This window comes from Gossypium raimondii, chromosome 12, assembly GCF_025698545.1.
Source record: "Gossypium raimondii isolate GPD5lz chromosome 12, ASM2569854v1, whole genome shotgun sequence".
In the NCBI taxonomy this organism is placed as follows: domain Eukaryota; kingdom Viridiplantae; phylum Streptophyta; class Magnoliopsida; order Malvales; family Malvaceae; genus Gossypium; species Gossypium raimondii.
Genome location: NC_068576.1, coordinates 5,848,424 through 5,860,654, shown reverse-complemented (window position 1 = coordinate 5,860,654; position 12,231 = coordinate 5,848,424). Strand labels below are relative to the sequence as shown.

General features: G+C 31.6%; 1 long non-coding RNA gene across 2 annotated transcripts; it reads left to right on the top strand.

Moving 5' to 3' along the window:
• Window positions 1–4,742: 4,742 nt before the first annotated feature.
• LOC105763014 (uncharacterized) lies at window positions 4,743–10,061 on the top strand. Of its 2 annotated transcripts, none has more exons than XR_001124069.2 (4): window positions 4,743–5,155; window positions 7,917–8,017; window positions 8,863–9,234; window positions 9,310–10,061. It is a non-coding gene; the product is annotated as an uncharacterized LOC105763014 (long non-coding RNA). The 2 variants fall into 2 exon arrangements; XR_001124070.2 differs by having other exon boundaries at window positions 4,747–5,155; window positions 7,917–7,992.
• The last annotated feature ends 2,170 nt before the right edge of the window (window positions 10,062–12,231 follow it).

Sequence of the window (12,231 nt, the reverse complement as noted above, 5' to 3'; positions counted from 1 at the left end):
ATAAAGTAACAAAAATCTAATAATTGAGGGCTAAATTTGTTGATTCCTTTAGATTTATGGTCAAATTGATAAAATATGTAAACATTAGAAAGCTAAATTTATTACTAAGCCAATAAAAAGGCCCATGTCAGTTTTCTATCCCTCGACTAATGGCAACTAATAAAAATGTTTGAAAAGTTGAATGATTAAATTAAAAAATTAATAAATAAATGACAAAATATAACTAAAACTAGTTGGGGGCTATTATTATAATTTTCTTACATCACATTGCTAATAGGATGTACATCCTCGGCTTCTTCACAACATAAATCAAATAAAAGCAATAGCATATATATGGTACATGAAATGATGGTATGAAATAGAGATATTATTTAAGTTTTAATTGAGTCAATTGAACATCAATATTATTAGTGAAATTACAAAATATCTTTCTATATTTTGTAATTAAAATAAGTTATATTATTCGAGAATATTTTAGTCTTTTTATTTTTTTAAAACTAAAAAAAAAACATGAAGTTAGATTTGAACCCATGCTATTTGCAACAATAAAACTTAAATTCTCATAAAACCAAAATTTTATATTAATATAATATGTATATTTTAATTGTATTATGCATATTTTATTATCTCCGATAGTTATATGTATTGATAGCGTTGTTAATCGAACCGGTGTCACAAGTTAACTTGAATTGATGATAACATCATAATAAACAATTGTAATGCATTTAGTATTCTTAATATGATGTAGTTATGTGTTTAAATTTCATTTTAATTTTTTTCATTTTAACATCGTATATATTTAATGTGTTATTATGATTATTTAGTTTTAAACAATATATTTCATTATATATTATATGTTATTATTAAACACATCTATACTTTAAATACGTGAGCCGATTGAGTATTAGCTAAGTTAGCATCGATCTTGTTACCAGTGTAAGAGGATCCAAACGTGGGTTCGAGTAATATAAATAATTTTAGACATTATATAAAAAAGCAAATGTGATCTCCACATACACTCACGTTTTGATAAATTTTTTAGTCTTATAAAAATTTGTTTTTATTGTACCGAACCAACGAAGAAAAAACCTTAAATTAAAAAGACGAAAATTTGTTAAGAGGCCCGAAAAGAGGATGGAAAATGAGATATTCTGACTTACTTGGCTTAATTAAATTGTTATTTTATGGAATGATGCCATTCCTTCACAAAAGTCGAGTGTTCCTAATCAATTCAATCCCGTTGATTGAGCAAATCACTCTCTCTCTTTTTTAAAGTTAAAATCTTCACAAATCCAACCCTCTTGATGTAATTTTCTCATACATTGCCAATAAAAAATGTTTGGCACGTAATAAGGTGTTCTTTTCTAAAATAAAAATATAGTTGTAGCTACAGCAATCTTAATATTAACAAACCATAAGTAAACTATACTTATTTGAAATATTTCTTTTTTTCTTCTTTTCAGCACACATATTACCACTGGGGTTATTTTAGGGTGGATTTGGATGGGCGATTGAGTTCGGTATGATGCATTTAGCTTACTTTTTGTCTCACATTACAGTATCTAATCTCACCACTAACAGAAACAAGAAATAGAGAAGACATAATCTTTGATTCATAACGTTGTAGGTACAATGAGAGTGCTTTTATACACTAATTACAATATCAAGAGAATAACTAACTAATAGAAGATAACTAACTAACAGAAGAATGAACTGATTACTTGAGAGTAGTTATAATCTGTTTAAGTAGTAACTGCTGATATTCTCCCTGCGTTTCCTTGCTGAAAATCTTCAAAAGAAACGACATTTAGTTTGTGGCAAAACCGAGAAAAAGCACCAATGGTTAGTGGCTTTGTTAACACATCAACCACCTGATCATTTTCACGGACATGATTTACCTGAAGCTTCTCACTTAATACCTTATCTCGAACAAAATGTAAATCAAGCTCCACATGCTTGACCCGGGCATGCATTACTGGATTTGCAATAAGTGAGACAGTGCTCGAGTTATCACAACAAATAACTGGAACACGCTTTAATGGTATCCTTATTTCATTTAGCAACAATTGAAACCATGTAACCTCTGTAGTGGCATTTGCTAAACTCCTGTACTCAGCCTCTATTGTTGATCGAGAAACAACCCCTTGTTTTTTGTTTTTTTTTTGACTAGCCAACCAAGTTGTTTATAAGATAGACACAAAAACCAGACGTTGACTTCCGATCTTCAAGAGAACTTACATAGTCAGTGTTAGAAAACCTTGTCAAAGTGACCATTGATGGTTGAAATATCAATCCATGATCCAGTATCCCTCGTATATGTCTCAGAATTCATTTTACTTCTGTCTAGTGCACATCATATAACAAGTGCATGTATTGACTCACCTTATTAACAGTAAAAGATATGTTAGGTCTCATCAAGCACAAGTATTGAAGCCCTCCAATTATCTATCTATATTGAGTGCCATCTTGAAAAGGTGAACCAACTAGAGAAGATAAAGTAGGTGAACTTACCATAGGCGCGGCCATTGACTTCGCTTGTCCCATTGCTGCCTTGTCTAACAGATCTCATACATACTTGTGTTGAGAAATATGCACATTATCATCGTGTTATGTTACTTCTAGATCGAGAAAATAACTAAGATCTCCCAGGTCCTTTAGTGAAAACTGATTATGTAGAGACTGAATGACTACTTCGGTGTCCGTGTTGGAATCTCTTATGAGAATAATATCATCCACTTACACAAGTAGAAACACATTGTTACCAGAAGGGGTCCGTTTAACAAATAAAAAGGAATCTGCTTTGGATGAATGGAAAAGTAACTGTTGAATTAAGAAGTCATGGAGCTTCTGGAACTAAGCTCTAGGAGCTTGTTTAAGGTCATAGAGTGCCTTTTTAAGTTTGCAAGTCAGTAAATTACCCTTTTCATCAACAGGTTCGAACCTAGGAGGCTGTTTTATATGAATTTCTTCAATGAAATCCAAGTTTAAAAAGGCATTATTGACATCCACCTGCCGAAGCCACCATTTGTTGTATACAGCCAAAGCTAGAATTGTTCGGATAGTGTTTTCTTTTACCACTGGGCTAAAAGTTTCATGATAGTCTATACTTGTACCTTGTGAGAAACCTTGAGCTACAAGACGTACCTTGTTTCAAGCCACACTACCGTCTGGATTCTTTTTACTCTTGAAAATCTATTTACACCCAACGAGTGACCTATCAGAAGGGGGAGACTCTAAGTCCCATATGCCATTACGAGCTAAGGCATGTATGCAATTCATCATACACTGAATTTTTCCAAGATGGAATACTCATGGCTTCATGGATGTTAAAGGGTTCAATGAGACTAACGGTGGTAGTCACAATGTATACTTTCAGTTTAAATATGCCAGCCTTGCTCCAGTAACCATAGGATGAAAGTTGTTAGAATGAGTGCTTGAAGAAGCTGAGCTCAAGGGGCCCTCAATGCGAGGTTGCAATGAGGGTTGACTAGTAGCACATATGTTTGGAGGAATTACTGATGCTAGTGGGACAATTGACACAATAGGAGACGGTAGCATAATGACGGGTAGGAAAGAAATTGGTACTTTATCAGTTGTTGACAACAAAAGACTGGTTGTATCTTGAGAGGAGTATTTGGCATAAGGGAACACACCCAAATTGCATATGCCTTGAGATGTAAACACGACCATTCTTGGCAAGACACTTATAGCCTTTGTAATTTGTTGCATAACCAAGAAATGTACATGGTGTAGATCTAAACTGGAGTTTATGATGGTTGTAAGATCGTGTGAGAAGGTAACATAAACACCCAAAAACTTTGAGAAACTTGTAATATAGTTTCTGATTGAATAATTTCTCTACAAGTGATAGGCCATTTAGGGACTTGGTAGGTAAAACATTTATTAGATAAACTATTGAAGTAAAGCATCAATCCAGAATGACAATGGTAATGATGTCTGAGCAAACAACACCAATTCAACCTCTACTATCTGTCTATGACGACGTTCCACTATACCATTTTATTTAGAAGTATGAGGACACGAGTAGCGATGCCTGATGCTAAATTTTTGAAGAACTGGATCAAAGCTTCAAAATTCACCACCCCCATCATTTTGAAGTTGTTTAATTTTAGTCTCTAACTGTAACTCGACATGTTTTTTGAAGGAGAGAAATGTAGACAAATCTTTAGCTTTATTTTTTAGAAAATATATCCAAGAATGTCTTGAGTAAGCATTGACAAATGAGATATAATACTGAAAACCAGTTGAAAAATAAGAAGTAGGGGCCCATAGATCAGTAATAACAAGGTTAAGTGGAGCAGAATATACAGATGTAGTTGAAGAGAATGACAATTTGTGACTCTTTTCAAGAGTGCACGCATTACAAATGGAAGTAAACTCATTAGTACAAGGCACACTAATATTACATGACTGTAACATCCATAATAGAACAAGAAATAGAGAAGAAATAATCTTTGATTCATAACATTGTAGGTCCAATGAGAGTGCATTTATACACTAATTACAATATCAAGAGAATATTTAACTAATAGAAGATAACTAACTAATAGAAGAATGAATTGATTAACTTAGAGTAGTTAATCTGCTTAAGTAGTAACTGCTGATAACCACCACCATTTTTTTACACTAACAGCAAGTAAACGCATTGCCCATTCAAACCCACCTTTAATTTTATTTAACTCAAAGAGTCTTTCCAAAATGGTGAATAAACAAAAAAAAAGACATTTCTTTGCACGCCAAAAAATGTTGTAGAAAAGTTAAGGTTGGGTTTTTCCAGATTTACACCCTGTTTGGTTCGCTGTAATGGGGATACCATTACAGCCCGATTCGGTAGGCCCTACCTATTCCGACGTTTGGTTGGATGTAATGCCCTATTACGGGATGATTACATTATGCCCTATTCGTCATATTTGATGCTTTCTATTCCAGACGGAAAGGTCAGTTTCCATGCGTTTTAGGTTGTCCCGATTCCTTCTTCCTTGTTTTACCCTCAAAACCTGAAAGCCACCTCCACCTCTACCCTCTCCCTCTCGATTTCTTCTGGCCTCATCGTTTTCGAGCAGGAACTAGGGCTCTGTCAAGGTTATTGATCTCCAAATTCTGACAAGGTTGCGTTGATTTCCATCCTTTCTGGGTATGTTTTGAATTCCTTTTTTGTCTGAAACTTGTAAAAAACAATGTTTGCTTTTCATGGAAATTACCGACTGCATTGGTTTCTTGATTGATTTTCATGGAAATTGAATGGTATTTCTCTGTGCTAATTATATTTGCTCAAATGTGAAATCCAAATCCTGTCGACAAATATTTTCAAATCTTGAAAAATCAGAAAGGCTCATTATAAGCTGTTACATAAGGATCTTCGGCGCCATTGCATGCGAACAATGGTAGCTAATTTTGTATAATCCTCCTATTCTTTTATTTGACACTCGAGGATCTCCCTCCTATTTCACAATCTAATATTCAAGCTTTTACCTTCAATTTCATTTTATGTTTTGGGGACTGCATTACGGCTTTTCTTTGGTTGGCATTTTTCTTTTTTTTCTTTTACGTTTGCTGTTTTGTTTTATTATTACTTTTTGTTCTTCCATATATATATTTCTGTTACTAGCTTGAGATAAAATTACTGCATTTTTTTTTGCATCGAGAAATGGTTTGAATACTTCCATTTCGATATGCTCTTTCTCTGTTTTGATTTTTTCATCATCCAGTGATTTTATCTTCTTTGATCTCTAATCTGCTGTGGGTTTTCAGTTTGCTCTCTTTGAGTTCCACTTTCGGGTTTGTTCTTCCTTGTATATATTTGAATTCTTTGTCCATCTTTAGATGCTTGAACCTTTTCCAAGTGGTGGCTAAGTTCCTGTGATTATCATTTTCTTTCTCAAACGAATGAAAAGTATAAAAAGAAAAGTTGGAGGTGCTGAATTTCGATCAACATTCATGTGGTTTGGGTTCTATATTCGTTTATGATTAGATTTGTAATGAGAGAAAACTATGTCGTTTTCAATAATAAAACTTGACGCTTCTGATTGGTAGGGGGCAAAAAACTTGAAAGCTCCGCCATGGGTCAGAAAAAAGAGATTGTGACTAAAAAAGTAAAGTTAGCTTAGTTTCTCCGCTGCATATATGGGAAAAAATGGTGTAAAACTAATTAAATTTTATACACGTTTTATGTACTCAAACTGACCTTTTGTGATTCTTTCTGCAGGCTATGTTTTCTTAGTTGATAATGCTATATATATACCCAAGGAAATATCTTTTCTAAACTTCTTTTGGGTCATTTTCAATCGTGATTTTCATGATGAAAAATATTTAACTTTGTTTCTAATACTGGAAATACATCTCTTGGCCTTTATTTTTCCTTTGATCTGAGTTCTGGAAATGATTCGACATTAGCTTTGAATAGAAAATGCATATCAAAGTAAACAGGAACTTGAAAATGCACAATTCGGTCTAGAAACACTGATCTAAGCTTTTTTTAGTCAGAGCAGGGGATTTCACCTTTTTAGTGTATGAATTAAGGACCAATGTTATTTATCCATTATTTTAACCCAATAGTTCTGCAGCGGTGAAATATACTGTTAATTTTCTAGCTGCAGGTTTTTGTCATTGATATTAGCTGCAAAAAAACCACATTCTAGATAGGCTTAAAGGTTTTAAATAGAAGATTTAAACAAATTTCTGGTTGTTTCAGGTTGCCAAATTTTTTAACTTAGAATTTTACCGGTTGTTTAATTGGAAGTTATCGGTTGCCTCAAATTTACTGGGTGGACTCTACCGCCATTGTTTTGTCTTGGTTGTGATCTTAAGAAGATGAGTTATTCTAGTGACATACAAGTTTCTTTATTGCTATATTTGTTCCTGTCAATATTTTCAAGGTTCACAAGATGCTTAATGCGTCTACGATTTAGGTCTAAGTTTTTTTTAACCAAATCCTTATGGCATTTGAATGGCAACCTGTTGTTTGTATTTTACAGAACCTATAGATATAGACCTCATATTGTTGAATGAATTTCATGCTTCTGCCCTTGTTATTTGTTCTTTCTTTTCTTTTGCTTGTTCTTTTCCTCCCAGCACTTACTTACTATGCTTTTAACTTGATGTTAAATTTTGAACTTTTAACCACATAAATAAGGTTAATAAGTTATTTGATTGATAGTTATTCGATCATAATGATAGTTAAATTGAATGTTATAATTGAAAAATGTACATTTTATGTAAGTACGTTTGAATTGGTATAGTGCTAAAGGATTTGAATTTCCAGTTGAACAAGCCTGCACAGATTGAGAACCAAAGAGCCAACACCCATATTCTCTTCCAATTGTCCTCTGAAAAATAGGCAAGACCCCTTCCCCATCTTTTAATGGGGTTCTTCTCTTTTGTTGGAACCAATTTTTCACTCAATAGCCTACTTAAAATGCGGCTGTCTGTCACTAGGTTGATTGGCTGATTGACTGTGATTCCTTTGCTGTTACCTTAGCTTGATTTTTTTTATGGGTATATGTAAATGATAAATCATGATAATTATCATCTTACCGCACGACCATGAGCATGGAAAACTAGGAGATTGGCAATTTGTTTACATGTAATTATGAATAACTTGCGAAATTGGTTTAGTTAGTTGTTTGAGTACCTTCGTTAATTGTTATTGATTAAATTATATTGCAATAATTGTAAGTATGTTCTTTGACTTACAAGTGAGGCTTTAATTGGATACTATCTCTTTTTTAAGCTTTATAGAATTTGGAAGTGACTTACAAGTGAGGTTTTAATTTGATTTCTGAATGCTTAGAAGTGTAAACTCTTTTGTATATTAGCACCATTGTTAAATTTCTTGCGCCTGGTGTATCTGAGCACTGTTGTTCCAGTAAATTGATGTTCTATATGAACTTTTGTAGGTATTGGACTGTTAGCTACGGATTTGCTCCAGACATAAATCGTTGGCAAGCTGAAGCTCTAGTTGAATTTCAAGAGGTATTTTATAGTTGCAATTCAAGAGGTATTTTATAGTTGCAATTCCAGTAAATTGGATTGTTTTTTTATGGTGTACTCCATAGTAATGTTCTTATAGTTATATTTTGCAAGTGGTGATATAATAAGTTGATTTTTATTGGTATTGAATAATTTGAATTTGGGATCGAATTTCTTAAGTTGAGGTAGTTCGAAAATTTTAATCGAGCAATTACGAGACCTGTACGAAATTATAGGATTTCTTGCACTAGTATATATTCATATACAACGCATTAATTAAATGTGTATATTCATATACAACGCATTAATTAAAAATATTTTAAATAATTAAAATTAAAATATTATTTTAATAATATTACATATATATCAACTTTTGAACCATTATAAATTAAACCTAATCCAATCATGAGTAAATAAAATAAAATAAAAATTGGATCATTAGATATAATCAAGTAAACAAATTGATTAAAAAGCATATGGATAATATATTAAAATTGGATCATTAGATATAATCAAGTAAACAACTTGATTAAAAACAAATATTCATTGTTATTATGATTGAAAGTGCTTGTAAAATTGTTTAAAGAAAAACAAATATTCATTGTTATTATGATTGAAAGTGCTTCTAAAAATTCTTTAAAGAAAAATGTGGTTTGTTAATGTTAAATTCAGTAACATTGTCAAAAAATACAGTTAAGTTCCTTCATGTGCTATAATTTTATAATTTGATTTCTTTTCATTCATCATGTGCTATAATTTTATACAGTATTGAGTTTTTGATTCGTGATATTGAACTCAATTTTAATTTTATAAAGTGTTCACCTTTTGATTCATGATATTAAACTTAATTTTAATTTGTTTTTTTTTCTTAAGATAATTATGTCAGGTGTTTTAGAATCAAATGTTCCTTCCCAATCATCTCAAGGAACCAAAAGGAAATGGGTTCCAGAAGAAGATGCAGCATTGGTTTCCTGCATGGTGGACTTGCACAATGTTGGAACATTTAACACTGATACGGGGTTCAAAGCCGGTTACTTAAACGAGTTGGAAAAAATGTTAGAAAAGGCTTTACCCAATACAATGTTGAAGGCTAGACCTAATATATAGTCAAGGATTAGGTTATTAAAAAAGGATTGGTCAATCGTGTATGACATGCTTAATGGCCAAAACAATAGCGGTTTTGGTTGGGACGATCATAGGCAGGTCGTTGTTACTGAAGATGCGGTTTGGGACTCTTATTTAAAGGTAAGAATGAGTTCAACTCTTTATTATCTTATTTTTACCAAACTTATAACTAATATGATTTCCTCATTTTTATAGAGTCATAAAGAAGCCGGTCAGTTCAGACATCGTAGTTTCCCTTACTACGACCAACTTACTGCCATATACGCAAAAGATTGAGCGACTGGGAAAGATGTTTAAACAGCCGTTGACGTTCTTGAAGAAATAGATGCTGAGGATGTACCTACTGTGTATATTAATGAAGAAAGAAACGAATACTATGACTGCGATGCTAATGTCTCTTTGGATGACATGGATGTTTCTGCTATGGAGCCGCAACCAGATAGAAACCAAGTTGGTTCCTCATCTTCAAAGAGGAAAAAAAAGAATTCTGATGCAAGTGGTCATTTTTCTTCTTCAGTTAATGATGCTGCCACTTTATTGGCTGAAAACATGCGGGCCATTGGCGAACAAATCAGTAGGAGTATTGCCTCCGATGTGGTAGCTCAACAAAGGTCAGAAGAATTCCAGACCATCTAAGAAAAAGCTACAAATTTATATCCAACCTTATGTGAAATAGAAGGTTTAACTGTGGATGAGCGGTTTCGAGCATTGAGTAAAATTCCAGATCATCCAACTCAAATGCTCGTTTTCTTTAGTTTACCTTCTGATGTACGGTTGGAATGGGTTAGAAGATTTCTTGCTGACCATTAAAAATTATGGTTTTGTTGATGACATTTTCGTAACTTTTTCTGTTTGTAATATTTGGGATGGTATGTCATTACAATGTTCTAACTTTTTGGTGTGGCAAAACTGTATAACATATGGATTGTGACATAGAATTTCATGAATTTCATTTAACATTTTGTTAATATATGAAAATTATGTTTATGCAAAATATAATTCTAAAGTTATTTATTACTGCTAATATTTTTTATTGTAGAATAATTAAATTATTTGTTCCACAAATGATATTTTAGCACATTAAATATGTATTGCGTTTAAAAATAATAAAGTGGATTATAAATTATATTTAATAATAATTAATTAAATTATATTTTATAGTATTATATATTATGATTTTAGTATATTCATATAAGAATAAGAATTTTATTAAATTATATATTATTATTAAATTATATTTAATAATAATTATTTTAAATTATATTTTATAGTATTATATATTATGATTTTTATTAAATTATATTTAATAACAATTATGTTAAAATATGATTAAATTATTTATTATTTATATTAATAATCTTATTAAAATTTAATAACAATAACAATAATCATCTACCTAAAAAAATTCGCTAAGGGTATTCTAGTCATTTTAGCTTTTTTCCTTATGCTATTATACCTTTATTCCATTCAACCAAACACAAGAATACCATTACGCCTCTATTCCAATCCATTCAACCAAACAAAAGAATTACCTATTACGCCTCTATTCTATTACAGCGAACAAAACGTGGCCTTATTTTAATACATTTATTCAAATTTTGTGTGATTTTTTTTGGTGAATACATCAAGACACTAGGAATCCCCTAGGTGGATCCCTAAGGATTTCCAAACCTTCTTCTCTATCAAAGGCCATTTTAGCTATACAATCAATATCCTTATTATTTTCTCTGGGAATATATTGTAAAAATCAATTTCCAACCTCCTTCAACATTTTTCATATTCGCCTGATCAATGCATAATTCGAGGATGACAAGAAACAATCATTAATAGCCTTTTTTGCTTCTATACTATGAGTTTGAATCAAAACATTCTCAAAGTTCCTACTCAACATAATATTTAAACCATCCAGAATTCTCCATAGTTCAGCATAAAAAACTGAACACTTACCCAAACATCTATTATAACCAGAAATCCATTTACCTTTCCAATCTTGCAAGACACCTCTTGAAGCAGCTTTACCTAAATCTATTTTAACTGCACCACCAGTAGGGTTTAACACTAATGTACACTTAAATTCTATAATTATTTTTTTGACTCGATCAAAGTCTCATTTGTTATTTATATTATTTTTTATAAATATATTTGCTACATAAATTTATTTTTCACCCAAATGTTTTATAATCTTATATATTTTATAAGTTTTTAAAATTTAGTCAAATTTAAAATAAAATTAAGCAAAGTTAACGTGGTGTATCATCTAAGAAGGGTAATATGAAAAAGAAATGAAAGTAATGTGGTAGAGACCGAGACCAAGACCAAGACTCAAACCCATTGGTTTGAAAGGTGAAATGACTTTTCTCCTTCATTTTTAGCCATTGGTTAGCAACTTACACGTTTCTTCCACTTGAATGACTTCTCATTTTTAGTCATTGGTTAGCAACTTACACGTTTCTTCCCCTCGGTTTTAACTTTTTCCTTCTAAAACCAGAATATTTTTAAAGCTCCAATATTTTACCCCACGCTTTTTAATATACATTTTCATAAGTTTTTAAATAAAAAAAATTGTATAATCCCACATTTCTATAAGTTTTCAAAACTTTTAATAAATATAAATAATTCTAACTAGATAAATTTTAGTATACTAAAAACTATTGCCAAAAAAGACCGTCCTCCACCACCATCAAGTGTCAGAGAAATTGATTACCACTCTCCAAAGGTCAATCAACACCAAAATTCCACCTTAACATTCCAAATCTTTGCCAAATTAAGCCTCGATTTTCTTACATCTACAACCAAAATTTCAAACTCTCCCTCTCCTATCTCCATTTTCAGTCGTGAAATCGGCCTAAGATTTAAGGATGTTAAACTATCATCTCGTTGTGTAGATTTATCAAAAGTGACCCAAAATTTAGATGAGAAGTTAACAAGTCTCTCATTCTTCTCACCTTTGGTTTCTTTCTTTATTATAATCAAAACTCATTCTTTCCTTCTTTATTAGAGTCTAGATTTGATAAGATGAAAAAGGAGTGAGTTGTAAACAACATTTTCCAGATTCCAATTACGAAATCTAGAAGTTTTGATTTTTCTAATAAAAGATTTTTAAGTCGTGGGATTGAA